A 16,619-nucleotide genomic window follows, 5' to 3' on the forward strand; every position below is an offset into this window, starting at 1 on the left:
GCTGGAAAGAATTTGACATTTTTTTTCATGATGTAACCAGGCCACACGATGCCTAGGATAAACACAAGGTCATCAAATTGTGGGTTTTTATTTTTTACTGGTTCTGCAGCACTGCAACCCCTACTCAAAGTCTTTCTGAAGGCTCTGGGAATCCCAGGGTCTTTTCATACATGCCCAGAGAATTCATTCATGAGGCTTCCTCTTCCTTTCCCTCTTCTGCTCAGGACTTCGGTGGAACCATTGATTCTTGTCAGTGCTATGGCCAAAGAAAACGCCACTGCTGGTGAAGCTCAAAGGGGGGCTGATGTGACTGCTGGTGCCCACCTGACTCTGTGCTGAGGTCCCCCTACCCAAAGTCAAGGGCCCTGCTGCAGAGAGAAGCAGTGGTCAAGGGCTCAGGGATGTAGAGTCTAGGACACCTGAGCTTCCATCCTGGCTCTGGCACTAGCTCTGTGACCTTGAGCAAGTTGACTAACTCAGTTGACTAACTTCTCTGAGGAGAGGATATTGGAGAACCGATGTCATGGGAATGTGGTGATGTTAAAATGAGGAGATTCACTGAAATCACTTAGTACAGTACCTGGCATAGATGAGTGGTTACCAAATGTTGATGATCGTGATTCTCGTTGTCATAGTCCTTCTTGCATTCATTAACTCATTTAACAAGAAGCTGCACGTTTTCCCGTAGTTGCTCAGTGCTTCAGCCAAAATGGATTTTCTAATGCCTCCCAGCATTTCACATCTTGTTTCACCCCTCTATCACTTTATACATGCTGATTGCTCTGTCTGAATTGTCCTTCACTCCTCATCTGCCTGGCAAACTTGCCCTTCCCGCCTCAGCCCGTACCTGGTGGACTTTCCAGACTGGACCAGATGTGTTCTCTGGGCTCACACGTGGCCAGGGTAATCTTGTTGCGCAACTCCAGGGGGAACAGTCATATAGGCCTCAGCATTGCACAACATGCCCATATCTCTCTTCTGTTTCCCTCTGTCATAATTTCTTTCTTTCTTTTTTTTTTTTATTTTTTATCAGATCCTTATGGTAATGATTTATTTACCTATTGGTCTCTCCCTCTAGACTCTGAACTCCTTGAAGCCTCTGTCTGACACAGAGTCTAGGCTCAGTGAATGCTCATCTGAATGAAGGGATCTTGGTCTCATCCCTGCATCTCAGGGCTGCTAGGAGGCTGAGAAGACAGAATGAACAAACATGAAGCATGTTAAGAACTAAGCATGTCCAGGAAGTTCGCTGCCTTATGTGTTTCAGGTCAAGGCATTTCTGCAACAAATAGAGCTGTAAAGGAGGATGCTGTGGTCACAGTAGGGGACTGGAGTTGAGATGTAAAAAATGAGTATATACTTGGAAAACCCAACATCCCACACTTCTGGATTGCTCTGTTTGGGGGTGGGAAGAATTCAAGCACACCATTTCCCATGATTTTCCTCTGGTCCAAAGTGAAGGAAGTAATCATTTTGAAAGCTGTTACAAGGACATTATATATCCTAGAGGGACTATCATAGATTGATGCCTCTTTATAGGCCTGTTTTTATGCATGGTAGGCTAGGGCATAGCCTGAAACAAGAGGGTGTGCTCAGAGGATCTGCCATAGTTTTAAAAGATAGTTTGAGTTATTTCCACAATGGGCTGGGACCAGATTATAAGACTTTTAGGAAAGTGTTTTTCTTCCTCAGTATGGATTGGGTCAGAGGGGATGAGTTAGGGCTTTGCTGCAGCAGTCCAAGGGAGATGAGATGAGGGTCTGAGGATGGCCCGTGACAGTGTCACCTTTATAAAGTACAGATGTGATCATTTTGCTCCTCTGCTCGGAATATTTTTTTAATATTTTAATTAATTAATTAATTTGCCACGGGTCTTAGCTGCAGATATAAGGTCTTTCCTTGGGACTCACGGGCTCTCTAGTTGTGGTGCGTGGGCTCTGGAGCGTGTGGCCTCAGTAGTTGTGGCACACAAGCTTAGTTACTCTACATGTGGGATCTTAGTTCTCCAACCAGGGTTCGAACCTGCATCCCCTGCATTGCAAGGGGACTGTCAACCACTGGACCACCAGGGAACTCCCTAAGGCTCTTTTTAATGGTTCCTCACAGTCTTTGGGATGAGGATACAAGGCTTCTTTTCATCTTCTCAGCCTCAGGGCTTACTAGTTCCCCAGCCAGCAAATACTCAGCAAGCCCAAGCTGCTCAGTGTTTCTGCTCCTGCCATCCTCCACCACACTTCCATGTCTGTGGTGTTCCCTTTGCCTGGCATGTCCTTCCCTGTCTCAGGAACTCTTACTCATCTTGAAGGGTTTGGCTCCATTGCCACCTCCTCTGTGAAGCCTTCTCAGACTCCCCCCCCCCCCCAAAAAACCTAGTGTTTTCAAATGTGTATTCAGATCTCTTTTAGGCCTTTGCCATATCATTTCATAAGTTAATCTGCTTATATTTGTCTCCATGGTTAGACATTACTTCCTCAAAGGATGAGATTATCCATGCTTTATTCACCACTGTGTTGCTGAGTGGTCACCAAATAGTCTCAGTGAAGATACTGACAAGTCCACTGCTACAGCTTTCCCAAGTATCTGTTTTTGTTTTTTTTTTTTTTTTAATTTAAGGGCCTCAACTTTTATGTTTTAAACCCAGATCAGAAAGTGTTTTTCCATTGTCTATTAATCAAAGACATCCTGACAATCAGAGGGATCAAAAGAAAGAAATGAACATTTGTTGAGAGCCAACTCTGAGGTTTGTTTTGTACACATACATTGTCTCACCTGATCCTATAACACTATGATCAGATAAATTACAGATCAGATGAATGAGGCTTGGAAAACTTAACTGACCTCAAAGTCACAGAGTTGGCTAGAGACAGAACTATTCAATAGACTCAAACCCTGATGATCCTGCCTCCAGGCCACCCTTTAAGGGCCTCAGCTAAGCTTATCTCTTGCTCCTCACCACTATTTGATCACAAGAGATCACAGGGTTACCATTGTGTCTGAAGGTAGCCAACCAAAGCTAGAGGTCTCTGCATGCCACAGTGGAAATGGAAGCAGCCGTTACATGGTGTTGGGCTGTCCAGAACACTTTTTGTGCACATGGGTAAAAGGAGGCCCAGATGGGAGGCAGAACTTCAGAGGTGCCCAAGGCAGGTTCTGCTTCTGCCTCGTTGGTCTGAGTCCAACAAGTTACTTACTTTGAAAACTTCCAGCTCTAAGAGGGTCAAGGCCAGCAGAACAAGGTACAACTGTCATGCAGGAATATGGTATGAGCATAAGGAGAAGGAGGGCAGAGGCCTGGCTAGCCAGTAAAAGAGTAGTGTTGCTTAAGCTTCAGTCTCCACTTCCTCTTCTGAGATTAGGCTCTGGACTCTTGCCCAGAGAGCACCTCACCTGATCTTGGACCCCTGAGGGTTACCTGGTAGGTTGGTCCAACCACTGGGGCTCCCTCAGAGCTGTGACATGACCTCAGGTGGTGTGGCTTTCTGACCCAAGGATGACCTACCCAGTTTCTTCCTCTCCATCATTCTTACATCATCACCTCAGGAGTCAATCTTCCCAGGGAGTAGGGCTGTCTTTCTTTTCTGGAGAGGACCTTGAACTAGGGAGAGTTGAGGGTGAGAAGACGCAGAGGTGAAGAAGGGTGTACCAGGTATCTCTAGAAACCCCTCAACCCCAGCAGAGGCTCAGAACTTAGGCCCATCACCCAGCCAAATGCTGAATCTCAGGATAGGAAGCCTCCCTGTGGAATGATCTATAGCCTTTGAAATCAGCCCTGAGTTGGAGGATCAGCCTTGAAGCCTCTCCTGTTCCTCAGTTGCTTAACCAACATCCAGTTGTCCAGTCAACAGGAATATTGTTGACTAAAAAATACAGTCACAACCTGAAAGCAGGGTTTTTTATTCAGTGGGAATGTTAGGACCTCAAGCCTGGGAGACCGCATTTCCAGTAGCCCTGAGAAACTGCTCAGAGGTGCTGGAGGAAGCAGTCAGGATATATAGAAGTTTGTAACAAAGGAGGGCAGGCAGTCTGAACACCAAAGATTACTGTTAATTAAGGAAAACCAGATATCTCAAGGAATTCAGCACTCTTCAATGTTTGGGAAGATGCAAGAGTCTAGGATTATTGAAGTCATTCGTTTCATGTACATCTCCGCTATCTGGGGCCACCATCCTGTTTTTATGGTTTCTCACTATCCACCCTCCTCCACCCAACTTCTCAGCAATCACCATGGGTGGGCGTTGGGGTGGCATCTGCTGTATCTCAAGCTTTGTTTTCCCTTTCAGGAGCCCTGATTCACATTTGGAGGCGCCAAATCACTGACAACTGTTACATCCTTGTTTATAGATATGGAAGGAGATAGTCTATTTCACAGTCTCTCACCATGGTCATAAAGTCGACCATATTTGGGAGATGTTTCATGACCATTTTTTTTTTTGTCCAATGGCATTAGGAAGCTCATCCCAGATCAGGCGAAAGTTCTTGTTGATATATCACTCCAGGTGTTAATTTCCAGATTCAGTTCAGTTCAGTTGCTCAGTAGTGTCCGACTCTTGCGACCCCATGGACTGCAGCATGCCAGGCCTCCCTGTCTATCACCAACTCCCGGAGTTTACTCAAACTCATGTCCATTGGGTCTGTGACGCCATCCAACCATCTCATCCTCTGTCGTTACCTTTCTTCTCCCGCCTTCAATCTTTCCCAACATCAGGGTCTTTTCAAATGAATCAGCTCTTCACATCAGGTGGCCAAAGTATTGGAGCTTCAGCCTCAACATCAGTCCTTCCAATGAATATTCAGGACTGATCTCCTTCATAATGGACTGGTTGGATCTCCTTGCAGTCCAAGGGGCTCTCAGGAGTCTCCTCCAACACCACAGTTCAAAAGCATCAACTCTTCAGCGCTCAGCTTTCTTTATAGTTCAGCTCTCACATCCATACACGACCACTGGAAAAACCATAGACTAGACGGACCTTTGTTGGCAAAGTAACGTCTCTGCTTTTTTAATATGCTGTCTAGGTTGGTCATAACTTTCCTTCCAAGGAGTAAGAGTCTTTTAATTTCATGGCTGCAGTCACCACCTGCAGTGATTTTGGAGCCCAAAAAAAGTAAAGTCAGCCACTGTTTCCACTGTTTCCCCATCTATTTGCCGTGAAGTGATGGGACCTGATGCCATGATCTTCGTTTTCTGAATGTTGAGCTTTAGGACAACTGTTTCACTCTCCTCTTTCACTTTCTTCAAAAGACTCTTTAGTTCCTCTTCACTTTCTGCCATAAGGGTGGTGTCATCTGCATATCTGAGGTTATTGATATTTTTCCTGGCAGTCTTGATTTCAGCTTATGCTTCTTCCAGCCCAGCGTTTCTCATGATGTACTTTGCATAGAAGTTAAATAAGCAGGGTGACAATATACAGCCTTGACGTACTCCTTTTTCTATTTGGAACCAGTCTGTTGTTCCATGTCCAGTTCTAACTGTTGCTTCCTGACCTGCATATAGGTTTCTCAAGAGGCAGGTCAGGTGGTCTGGTATTACCATCTCTTTAAGAATTTTCCAGTTTATGATGATCCACACAATCAAAGGCTTTGGCATAGTCAATTAAGCAGAAAGAGATGTTTTTCTGGAGCTCTCTTGTTTTTTCGTTGATCCAGTGGATGTTGGCAATTTGATCTCTGGTTTCTCTGCATTTTCTAAAACCAGCTTGAACATCTGGAATTTCATGGTTCATGTACTGTTGAAGCCTGGCTTGGAGAATTTTGAGCATTACTTTGGTAGTGTGTGAGATGAGTGCAATTGTGCAGTAGTTTGAGCATTCTTTGGCATATCCAGATTAGGCTCTTTGATAAATAATAAAATATTCTCTGGGCCCTCTATCTTCTAATCTATTAGGATCAAGGCTTTAACCTATTAGGATTTCCTTTGTTGCTTCTTCCCACACCTAGAATTACACTATTACAATTATTGATGGCATACAGAACAATATTTTTTTGATCAATTGCTTTGTCACCTAGGCACCATTGCATTTGTTGGAGGCCTGGCTGCACGCTGTGAGACAACAATCTTTTAAAATAGACATAAGTAATGTAGTTCGTAACCTTGACGAAGTCATAGTGTAACAGACAAAAGCGCAAACAGTTTGGAAATAAGGAACAAATTAAAGCTGGAGGCTGACAAGCTTAGTTAGATTTTGATATTTGGGGAGTTTGTTAGATATACCAAAAAGGTTTTAAAATACAGGATCATAGATCACTTGTAATCCAGTTGCAATTACCATCAGGTTTATAGGAAGCCAGGTGGAAAGCCAAATCTTGGCAGGATCAGGCAGAGAGAAAAAGACAAATCTCTCATCCCCATTTACAAGGCATTTTTTATCAACCTGTTGTAGATCACAGTATAAGAGGAAAAAAGGTTACCTGGGAAACAGATTTAAGTTAGCATATTTTGTAAAGTCAAGGTTATAAATCATATTTGTCAGTTCATTCAGTCTCATGTAACTGATTCCTGTTGATCTGCCTGAAGTAATCAGATTTCCATTAGAGCCTGTCATTTTGTTATCCAGTTAAATGGCATTAAGGCTATTGGAAACACCATGGTTTAAAAGTTCTTTTTATGAGTCTTCTTGAAAATCTTCATTTTGTAAAAGCAGTATAAAATTATGATAATCTACAAAGGACAAAACTTAAAATAGCATGGTATAAGATTTGAGTACAATGCAATTAAGAAGCTTGGATATTTCTGCAACATATGACACTTGTATAATCTCTAGGATTATGACTGATAACATTATATCAGGACATATCAGATGTTAGGGATTTCACATAAATTAGGGATTTCACATAAATTTTGTAATATCTGTATTAATGATATTTATCCATACATTATAATCTAAAGTTCACTTTTAGTCACTTGACAATATTTTTCAATTAGAAATACCAAATAAACTTAGTTTCACATTTATCTCTGAGGTGTCTCTGACTTGTCTTACAGATTTTTTTTCCCCCAAAGCATCCATCCCAGAGTCAGCTGGAGGCTGACAAGCTTAGTTATATTTTGATATTTGGGGAGTTTGTTAGATATACCAAAAAGGTTTTAAAATACAGGATCATAGGTCACTGAAAGAACACTTATTCAACCAAAATAATAAAACAATTAAAGGAAAACAAATATAGATCACTGAAGGGCACAGAAACTCACACAATTTGTAGTCAAAAAGAAGCACTTTTAACAGAGAGAAATCAAATCCCCGTCCTACACTAACTCACTTAACAAAGTCCATTCATTCATTTAGTTAACTTCAATTCAAACTCAGTCAATCCTGACTGTGTACAAAACTTTTCCCTCAGGATTTCTTTCCACAGTCATCACTTCTGTATCCAGTCTCTCATTTTCCATCTAAATAAAATCAACCAGCTCGCTCTTTCTTTTTCCTCCCCAAAGTGTAATTCCATTTCTCATGCCTTTTATTAATTGAAAACATACATTCTATTTCTTACTGTATATTGAAAACTTTGTATTATTGTAGTACTGTATTGTTCCTAATAGCTTTAATTACATGCTTAAATCAGAACCCTCAAATTTTGTGCTGTGCTGTGCTAAGTCGCTTTGTTCCTGTCTGACTCTTTGTGACCCTATGGACTGTAGCCTGCAAGGCTCTTCTGTCCATGGGATTCTCCAGGCAAGAATATTGAAGTGGGCTGCCACGCCTTTCTCCAAGGGATCTTCCGGACCCAGGGATCGAACCGAGTCTGTTATGTCTCTTGCACTGGTTGGGAGGTTCTTTACCACTAGCACCACCTGGGAAGGCCCAGGTGGGTTAGGGTTAGGGTTAGGGTTAGGGTTAAGGTTAGGAATAGGGTTACGGTTAGGCAAGGCCCAGGTGGTTCAGTTCAGTTCAGTCGCTCAGTCGTGTCCGACTCTTTGCGACCCCATGAATTGCCGCACGCCAGGCCTCCCTGTCCATCACCATCTCCCGAAGTTCACTCAGACTCACGTCCATCGAGTCCATGATGCCATCCAGCCATCTCATACTCTGTCGTCCCCTTCTCCTCCTGCCCACAATCCCTCCCAGCATCAGTCTTTTCCAATGCGTCAACTCTTCACATGAGGCAGCCAAAGTACTGGAGCTTCAGCTTTAGCATCATTCCTTCCAAAGAAATCCCAGGGTTGATCTCCTTCAGAATGGACTGGTTGGATCTCCTTGCAGTCCAAGGGACTCTCAAGAGTCTTCTCCAGCACCACAGTTCAAACGCATCAATTCTTTGCTGCTCAGCCTTCTTCACAGTCCGGCTCTCACATCCATACATGACCACTGGAAAAACCATAGCCTTGACTAGATGGACCTTAGTCGGCAAAGTAATGTCTCTGCTTTTGAATATACTATCTAGGTTGGTCATAACTTTTCTTCCAAGGAGTAAGCATCTTTTAATTTCATGGCTGCAGTCACCATCTGCAGTGATTTTGGAGCCCAGATAAATAAAGTCTGACACTGTTTCCATTGTTTCCCCATCTATTTCCCATGAAGTGATGGGACCAGATGCCATGATCTTCGTTTTCTGAATGTTGAGCTTTAAGCCAACTTTTCCACTCTCCTCTTTTACTTTCATCGAGAGGCTTTTTAGCTCCTCTTCACTTTCTGCCATAAGGGTGGTGTCATCTGTATATCTGAGGATATTGATATTTCTCCCGACAATCTTGATTCCAGCTTGTGTTTCTTCCAGCCCAGCATTTCTCATGATGTACTCTGCGTATAAGTTAAATAAGCAGGGTGACAATATACAGCCTTGACGTACTCCTTTTCCTATTTGGAACCAGTCTGTTGTTCCATGTCCTGTTCTAACTGTTGCTTCCTGATCTGCATACAGATTTCTCAAGAGGCAGATTAGGTGGTCTGGTATTCCCATCTTTCAGAATTTTCCACAGTTGATTGTGATCCACACAGTCAAAGGCTTTGGCATAGTCAATAAAGCAGAAATAGATGTTTTTATGGAACTCTCTTGCTTTTTCCATGATCCAGCAGATGTTGGCAATTTGATCTGTGGTTCGTCTGCCTTTTCTAAAACCAGCTTGAACATCAGGGAGTTCACGGTTCACATATTGCTGAAGCCTGGCTTGGAGAATTTTGAGCATTACTTCACTAGCATGTGGGATGAGTGCAATTGTGTGGTAGTTTGAGCAATCTTTTGCATTGCCTTTCTTTGGAATTGGAATGAAAACTGACCTTTTCCAGTCCTGTGGCCACTGATGAGTTTTCCAAATTTGCTGACACACTGAGTGCAGCACTTTCACAACATCATCTTTCAGGATTTGAAACAGCTCAATTGGAATTCCATCACCTCCACTAGCTTTGTTCGTAGTGATGCTTTCTAAGGCCCACTTGACTTCACATTCCAAGATGTCTGGCTCTAGATTAGTGATCACATCATCATGAATTTCTGGGTCGTGAAGATCTTTTTTGTACAGTTAAGTGTATTCTTGACACCTCTTCTTAATATCTTCTGCTTCTGTTAGGTCCATACCATTTCTGTCCTTTATCAAGCCCATCTTTGCATGAAATGTTCCCTTGTTATCTCTCATTTTCTTGAAGAAATCTCTAGTCTTTCCATTCTGTTGTTTTCCTCTATTTCTTTGCGTTGATCGCTGAAGAAGGCTTTCTTATCTTTTCTTGCTATTCTTTGGAACTCTGCATTCAGATGCTTATATCTTTCCTTTTCTCCTTTGCTTTTCACCTCTCTTCTTTTCACAGCTATTTGTAAGGCCTCCCCAGACAGCCATTTTGCTTTTTTGTGTTTCTTTTCCATGGGGATGGTCTTGATCTCTGTCTCCTGTACAATGTCACGAACCTCATTCCATAGTTCATCAGGCACTGTATCTATCAGATCTAGGCCCTTAAATCTATTTCTCACTTCCACTGTATAATCATAAGGGATTTGATTTAGGTCATACCTGAATGGTCTAGCGGTTTTCCCTACTTTCTTCAATTTGAGTCTGAATTTGGCAATAAGGAGTTCATGATCTGAGCCACAATCAGCTCCTGGTCTTGTTTTTGTTGACTGTATAGAGCTTCTCCATCTTTGGCTGCAAAGAATATAATCAATCTGATTTCGGTGTTGACCATCTGGTGATGTCCCTGTGCAGAGTCTTCTCTTGTGTTGCTAGTGGTAAATTAGAATCCTTGACTTTTTTTTAATTAATTCATTTATTTTAATTGGAGGCTAATTACTTTACAATATTGTAGTGGGTTTTGCCATACATTGACATGAATCAGCCATGGGCATACATGTGTTCCCCATCCTGAACCCCCGTCCCACCTCCCTCCCCATCCCATCCCTCAGGGTCATCCCAGTGCACTGGCCCTGAGCAACCTGTCTCATGCATCAGACCTAGACTGGTGATCTATTTCACATATGATAACATACATGTTTCAATGCTATTCTCTCAAATCACCCCACCCTCGCCTTCTCCCACAGAGTCCAAAAGTCTGTTCTTTACATATGTGTCTCTTTTGCTGTCTCACATGTAGGGTCTTCGTCACTATCTTTCTAAATTCCATATTCATTCAGTTCAATTCATTTCAGTTCAGTTGCTCAGTTGTGTCCGACTCTTTGCGACCCCATGAATCTCAGCATGCCAGGCCTCCTTGTCCATCATCAACTCCCGGAGTTCACTCAAACTCACGTCCATCAAGTCTGTGATGCCATCCAGCCATCTCATGCTCTGTCATCCTCTTTTCCTCCTGCCCCCAATCCCTCCCAGCATCAGAATCTTTTAGCATCTTTTAATTTCACGGCTGTAATCACCATCTGCAGTGATTTTGCAGCCCCCCCAAAAAAAAGTCTGACACTGTTTCCACTGTTTCCCCATCTATTTCCCATGAAGTGATGGGACCAGATGCCATGATCTTCATTTTCTGAATGTTAAGCTTTAAGCCAACGTTTTCACTCTCCTCTTTCACGTTCATCAAGAGGCTTTTTAGTTCCTCTTCACTTTCTGCCATAAGGGTGGTGAAATCTGCATATCTGAGGTTATTGACATTTCTCCCGGCAATCTTGATTCCAGCTTGTGCTTCTTCCCTGGTGGCTCAGACGGTAAAACGTCTGTCTGCAGTGCAGGAGACCCGGGTTCAATCCCTGGGTTGGGAAGATCCCCTGGAGAAGGAAATGGCAACCCACTCCAGTATTCTTGCCTGGAGAATCCCATGGGCAGAGGAGCCTGGTGGGCTACAGTCCACAGGGTCACAAAGAGTCAGATACGACTCAGCAACTTCATTTTCACTTTCACTCTGCATATACGTTAAATAAGCAGGGTAACAATATACAGGCTTATATTGTATTGGTGTTTTTCTTTCTGACTTACTTCCCTCTGTATAATAGGCTCCAGTTTCATCCATCTCATTAGAACTGAGAACCCTTGACTTTTAAAACCTTAATTTTAGTAAAACTAAGAAGTAAGTAAGTATGAACTGTCTTACCTTGGCATTCTGTAGATTGGTGAGCATAAACACTGGTGAAAATTTCTAAAAACATTTGTGTTCTTACAGAGAACAACTGATATCTCAGGATCTTTTATCTATTCAATAAATTTTCATCACTTAGCTTAAACTGGCATAGCTCTAGAATTCTAAGTTACCTAGTATCTGGAAAGATCATTTTTTTTGTTTGTTTTTTCTTTTATTTTTGTTGGAAAGATCATTTTTGAATAGTTTTAAAATATAAAAAGAATTTACCCTAGAGTCCTTATCTCATTTAGATTTATCTTAAAGTTACATCATTTCAAGTTATTTTTCTTTCAAGAGATCTAGTAAGGTCTTATTTATTAAACATAGGTATGATACAGTATTATACTCAATTTCAATGACTGTTAATGACATATCTATATTAACTAGATCAACAAACTTAAACATTAATATCAGGTGTCAACTTACTATTGAATATTTCCTAGTTAACATGAACCTGAAAGTCATCTTGGTCAGTTTCTTTTAAATGCAAGTTCTTTTTATTAAAATTAAATAGAGCTCTTTATAAATCCAATTCTAATAATACTTTTAAAAAGTAGAGATATCTTATATGTATAATGTGTACACAGACAGGCAAACCAGGAATCGCATGGCTTCATTTAAAAGCTTAGCTAAGAATCAGGAATACAATATAAACATACTAGTTAACAAACATTTGGAATACACAAAAGTTGCTTGCTCAAATGATAAAGGCTTACTATCTGTAAGGTTTGGCTGAGGGAATGGTCTCAATGGTTTGAATTTAAAATTGCCGCTTTTTTCCTTTGGTTTCAGTTCTTGCCCGCTTAACTGGCCTCGGTGTCAGGTCTCTCTGGCCTGTACTCATATTCTGGTTTTTAGACAGTTGCTTAGTTTTCCAACTTTAGAGTTCAATTTTTCATGTCTTCAAAGGTTTGTATAAGGCATTCAGCAAAATACCTTTCTGTGTTTATGAATTAAACCAAAGCAAAATCACTATTTTTATTTTTATTAGCCCTTGCATGTTAGTTCCCACTTTTACTTATTTTGTAACTCTATTGGTTTCCTCAGTATATTTAGTTAACACTTCTTTAGTGGCAATCTATATGCCTTCTCTATCCCACAATAAAAATAAATAAGAGCTATGACCATCATATACAAAGTAAGTGAAAGTGAAAGTCACTCAGTCGTGTCCAACTCTTCGCGATCCCATGGACTATACAGCCCACAGAATTTTGCAGGCCAGGTTACTGGAGTGGGTAGCCTTTTCCTTCTGCAGGGGATCTTTCCAACCCGGGGATTGAACCCAGGTCTGCCGCATTGCAGGTGGATTCTTTACCAGCTGAGCCACAAGGGAAGCCTTCATATATAAATGCCATCTAAATATACCAATTTTATATACCTTTATCTAAATTCTGCCACCAATTTCTATACCTTTAACTTTAGTTTTCATTACATCAAGGCTGTATATTGTCACTCTGCTTATTTAACTTCTATGCAGAGTACACCATGGAAAATGCCAGGATGGATGAAGTTCAAGCTGGAATGAAGGTTTCCAGGAGAAATATCAGTAATCTCAGATATGCAGATGACACCACCCTACTGACAAAAAGTGAAGAGGAACTAAAGAGCCTCTTGATGTAGGTGAAAGAAGAGAGTGAAAAAGTTGGCTTAAAACTCAACATTCAAAAACTAAGATCATGCCGTCTGGCCTTATCACTTCATGGCAAATAGAAGGGGAAACAATGGAAACAGTAACAGACTTTATTTCCTTGGGCTACAAAAGTCACTGCTGATGGTGACTGCAGTTGTGAAATTAAAAGACACTTGCTTCTTAAGCTTTGACAAACCTAGACAGCATATTAAAAAGCAGAGACAAATGTCCGTCTAGTCAAAGCTATGGTTTTTCCCAGTAGTCATGTATGGATGTGAGAGTTGGATCATAAAGAAGGCTGAGCACCAAAGAATTAATGCTTTTGAACTGTGATGCTGGAGAAGATTCTTGAGAGTTCCTTGGACTGCCAGATCAAACCAGTCAATCCTACATGAAATCAATCCTGAATATTCACTGGAAGGACTGATGCTGAAGCTGAAGCTCCAATACTTTGGTCACCTGATGTGAAGAGCCAATTCATTTGAAAAGACCCTGGTGCTGGGAAGAATTGAAGGCAGGAGAAGGGAATGACAGGGGATGAAATGGTTGGATGGCATCATCGATTTAATGGACATGAGTTTGAGCAAACTCCTGGAGATAGTGAAGGACAGGGAAACCTGGTGTGCTATGGCCCATGGGATCGCAAAGAGTCAGACATGACTGAGTGACTGAACAAGAAATAGGGCAAACACAAATTAACCCAGGAACACAGAACAACCTAGGAATATTAGGCAGAAACATTTACAACTCGAAGACACAGAGAAATGTGAGTTTCCCTTTGTTTAAAGTTTTGCTAAGCCAGTTTTTAACTTTGCATACAAATAAGGACCCCCTCAATTTTTAGGGTAAGATTTCCTTCAGTATAATTTCTCCAATTAAAGTATAATTTCTCCAATTAACTAGGTATTTGCAAGTATGAGCTCCTTATGAATCTGGCTAGGGTGTTAGTCAGAGGTTGACTTTCTGATGCCCTTTGTTTTCCTTTTGAGAAATTCTATTTCCCATTTTAACTTGAATTTGTCAGGGATAAAAATTTCCTAGTGAAGTCATGTGGTGGGCCTGTGTGCTGCTTGTGAGTGTAACTCCTCCCAGATTCAGCCCAGAATTGTTTTAGCTCATCTTATGTGTCTCAGAGTCTATCTCTGCTAGTTAAGGACCACTGAGTTTTTGAGAGCTTGAGTCACTGAACGTCCAGTTCTTATTTGTTTCCCCAGGTGAGCAGTTTTTTAATTAATGAGAGGATTTCTCTATGGGACCACTGCTCAGCATGAGGACTCAGCCTCTACTACTCCTATAAATTTCTCAGGCACCTGAGAAGACTGTAACTGGCTGGGAGCTATGTTCCTTTTCCTCAGACTAAAGCTTTCATGGAATATCTTCACTTTTATCCCAACAAATTCTATTAAGGCAGCCAAACTGAGGAAAAGAGTCAGATCAGGCTCTTAACCTAACTACTCAGCACAGACTGCTCAACCTCCTACAACGTAGCAACCTCGGTGTCTTTCAACAAAGATCCGGGGATTCCTCGGTGGGTATTTCAAGGTATCTTCTAACTGGATGGGTATTTCCCTGGTTATCTGTTAACCAACCCCTTTCAGCGTCTTACAACTGGGAGGGGGTATTCCTCGGTATTTTGCAACCGAGTCCCACTCAGTGTCTAGACTGTGGGTGGGCCCCAGTGTTTTTCAACTGAGTGCCCCCGCTAGGAACTTTCAAGTGAGAGGGGGCAAGGACCTGCTACACCCCACGAAATAAAACTCAGGATCATCAACCAATATGAGAGATCCTAGAACCAGAAGAGACGCAATCAAATCTGTCTGAACTCCCAAGGAGATGGATGGGCACAAGGGGCCTCTGCTGGTACCAAGGCTCCAGATTCCTGTAGAGCTCAGGCAGAGGAGAAGGAATCTGCTCTGGGTCCCTTTGTGTTGGTTGCCAAAACTGTCTACTAAAAACTATAGTCACAACCTGAAAGCAGAACGTATTTTATTTGGTGAGAATGTTATGACTTCAAGCCTGGAAGGCAGCGTCTCTAGTAGTTCTGAGAAACTGCTCCAAGGAGCTAGGGGGAAGGAGTCAGGATATACAGAAGTTTGTAACAAAGCAGGGCAGGCAGTCTGAACATCAAAGATTACTGTTAATTAAGGAAAACCAGATATCTAAAGTTAAGGAAATTAGCACTCTTCTATGTATGGGAAGATGCGAGTCTGGGATTATTAAAGTCATTTCATTCATACACATCTCAAGTATCTGGGACATGCATCCTGTTTTTTTAATTTCTTACTCCCCACCCCATCCCCTAGCTCCTCAGCAATCACAGGGAGGGGGTAAGGGGGAATGCGTGGCAGCATCTGCTGGATCTCAGGCTTTGTTTTCCCTTTGGGAGCCCTTATTCACATCTGGAGGCCCCAAATCGCTGATGGCTATTACATCCTTATTTATTGATATGGCAAGAGATACTCTACTTCACAACTGGTAGCCTCAGATGACTTGAAAAGCTCTTAGCTACTTTCTACATGAAGAGTTTCTCTTGGGACCCTCAAGAGTCTCTCCTTTCTACTTTCTGCCCTTCCATCTCCCCCCAGGGCAAACAAAAGGACTGGGTACAGAATAGCTTCAGGCTACTCCAATGCTTGCCCAGCCCTAAGCTCTTCAGCCTGGCCATTTCCTGTCCTCAGGCCTCAGACCACCACTATCCAGTTCAGCTCAGCTCTGTCCGACTCTTTGCAACCCCATGAACTGCAGCACACCAGGCTTCTTGTCTATCACCAACTCCCGGCGCTTCCTCTGTCGTCCCCTTCTCCTCCTGCCTTCAGTCTTTTCCAACATCAGGGTCTTTTCAAATGAGTCAGCCCTTCGAAACAGCTGGCCAAAGTATTGGAGTTTCAGCTTGAGCATCAGTCCTTCCAATTATTTTCAGGACTGATTTCCTTTAGGATTGACTGGTTTGATCTTGCTGTCCAAGGGACTCTCTAGAGTCTTCTTCAACACCACAGTTCAAAAGCATCAGTTCTTCAGCACTCAGCCTTCTTTATGGTCCAATTCTCGCATCCATACATGACTATTGGAAAAACCATGGCTCAGATTGTAAAGTGTCTGCCTGCAATGCGGGGGACCTGAGTTTGGTCCCTGGGTCGGGAAGATCCCCTGAAGAAGGAAATGGCAACCCACTCCAGTACTCTTGCTTGGAAAATTCCATGGATGGAGGAGCCTGGTGGGCTACAGTCCATGGGGTCATAGAGTCAGACACGACTAAGCGACTTCACTTTTCTTTCTTTCACTTTTCTTCTTTTGACTAGATGAAACTTTGTTGGGAAAGTATTGTCTGCTTTTTAATATGCTGTCTAGGTTTGTCATAGCTTTTCTTCCAAGGAGGAAGCATCTTTTAATTTCATGGCTGCAGTCATCATCTGCAGTGATTTTGAAGCCCAAGAAAATAAAGTCTCTCACTGTTTCCATTGTTTCCCGATCTATTTGCCATGAAGTGATGGGACTGGAGGTCA

This window comes from Ovis canadensis, chromosome 1, assembly GCF_042477335.2.
Source record: "Ovis canadensis isolate MfBH-ARS-UI-01 breed Bighorn chromosome 1, ARS-UI_OviCan_v2, whole genome shotgun sequence".
Taxonomy (NCBI): Eukaryota; Metazoa; Chordata; class Mammalia; order Artiodactyla; family Bovidae; genus Ovis; species Ovis canadensis.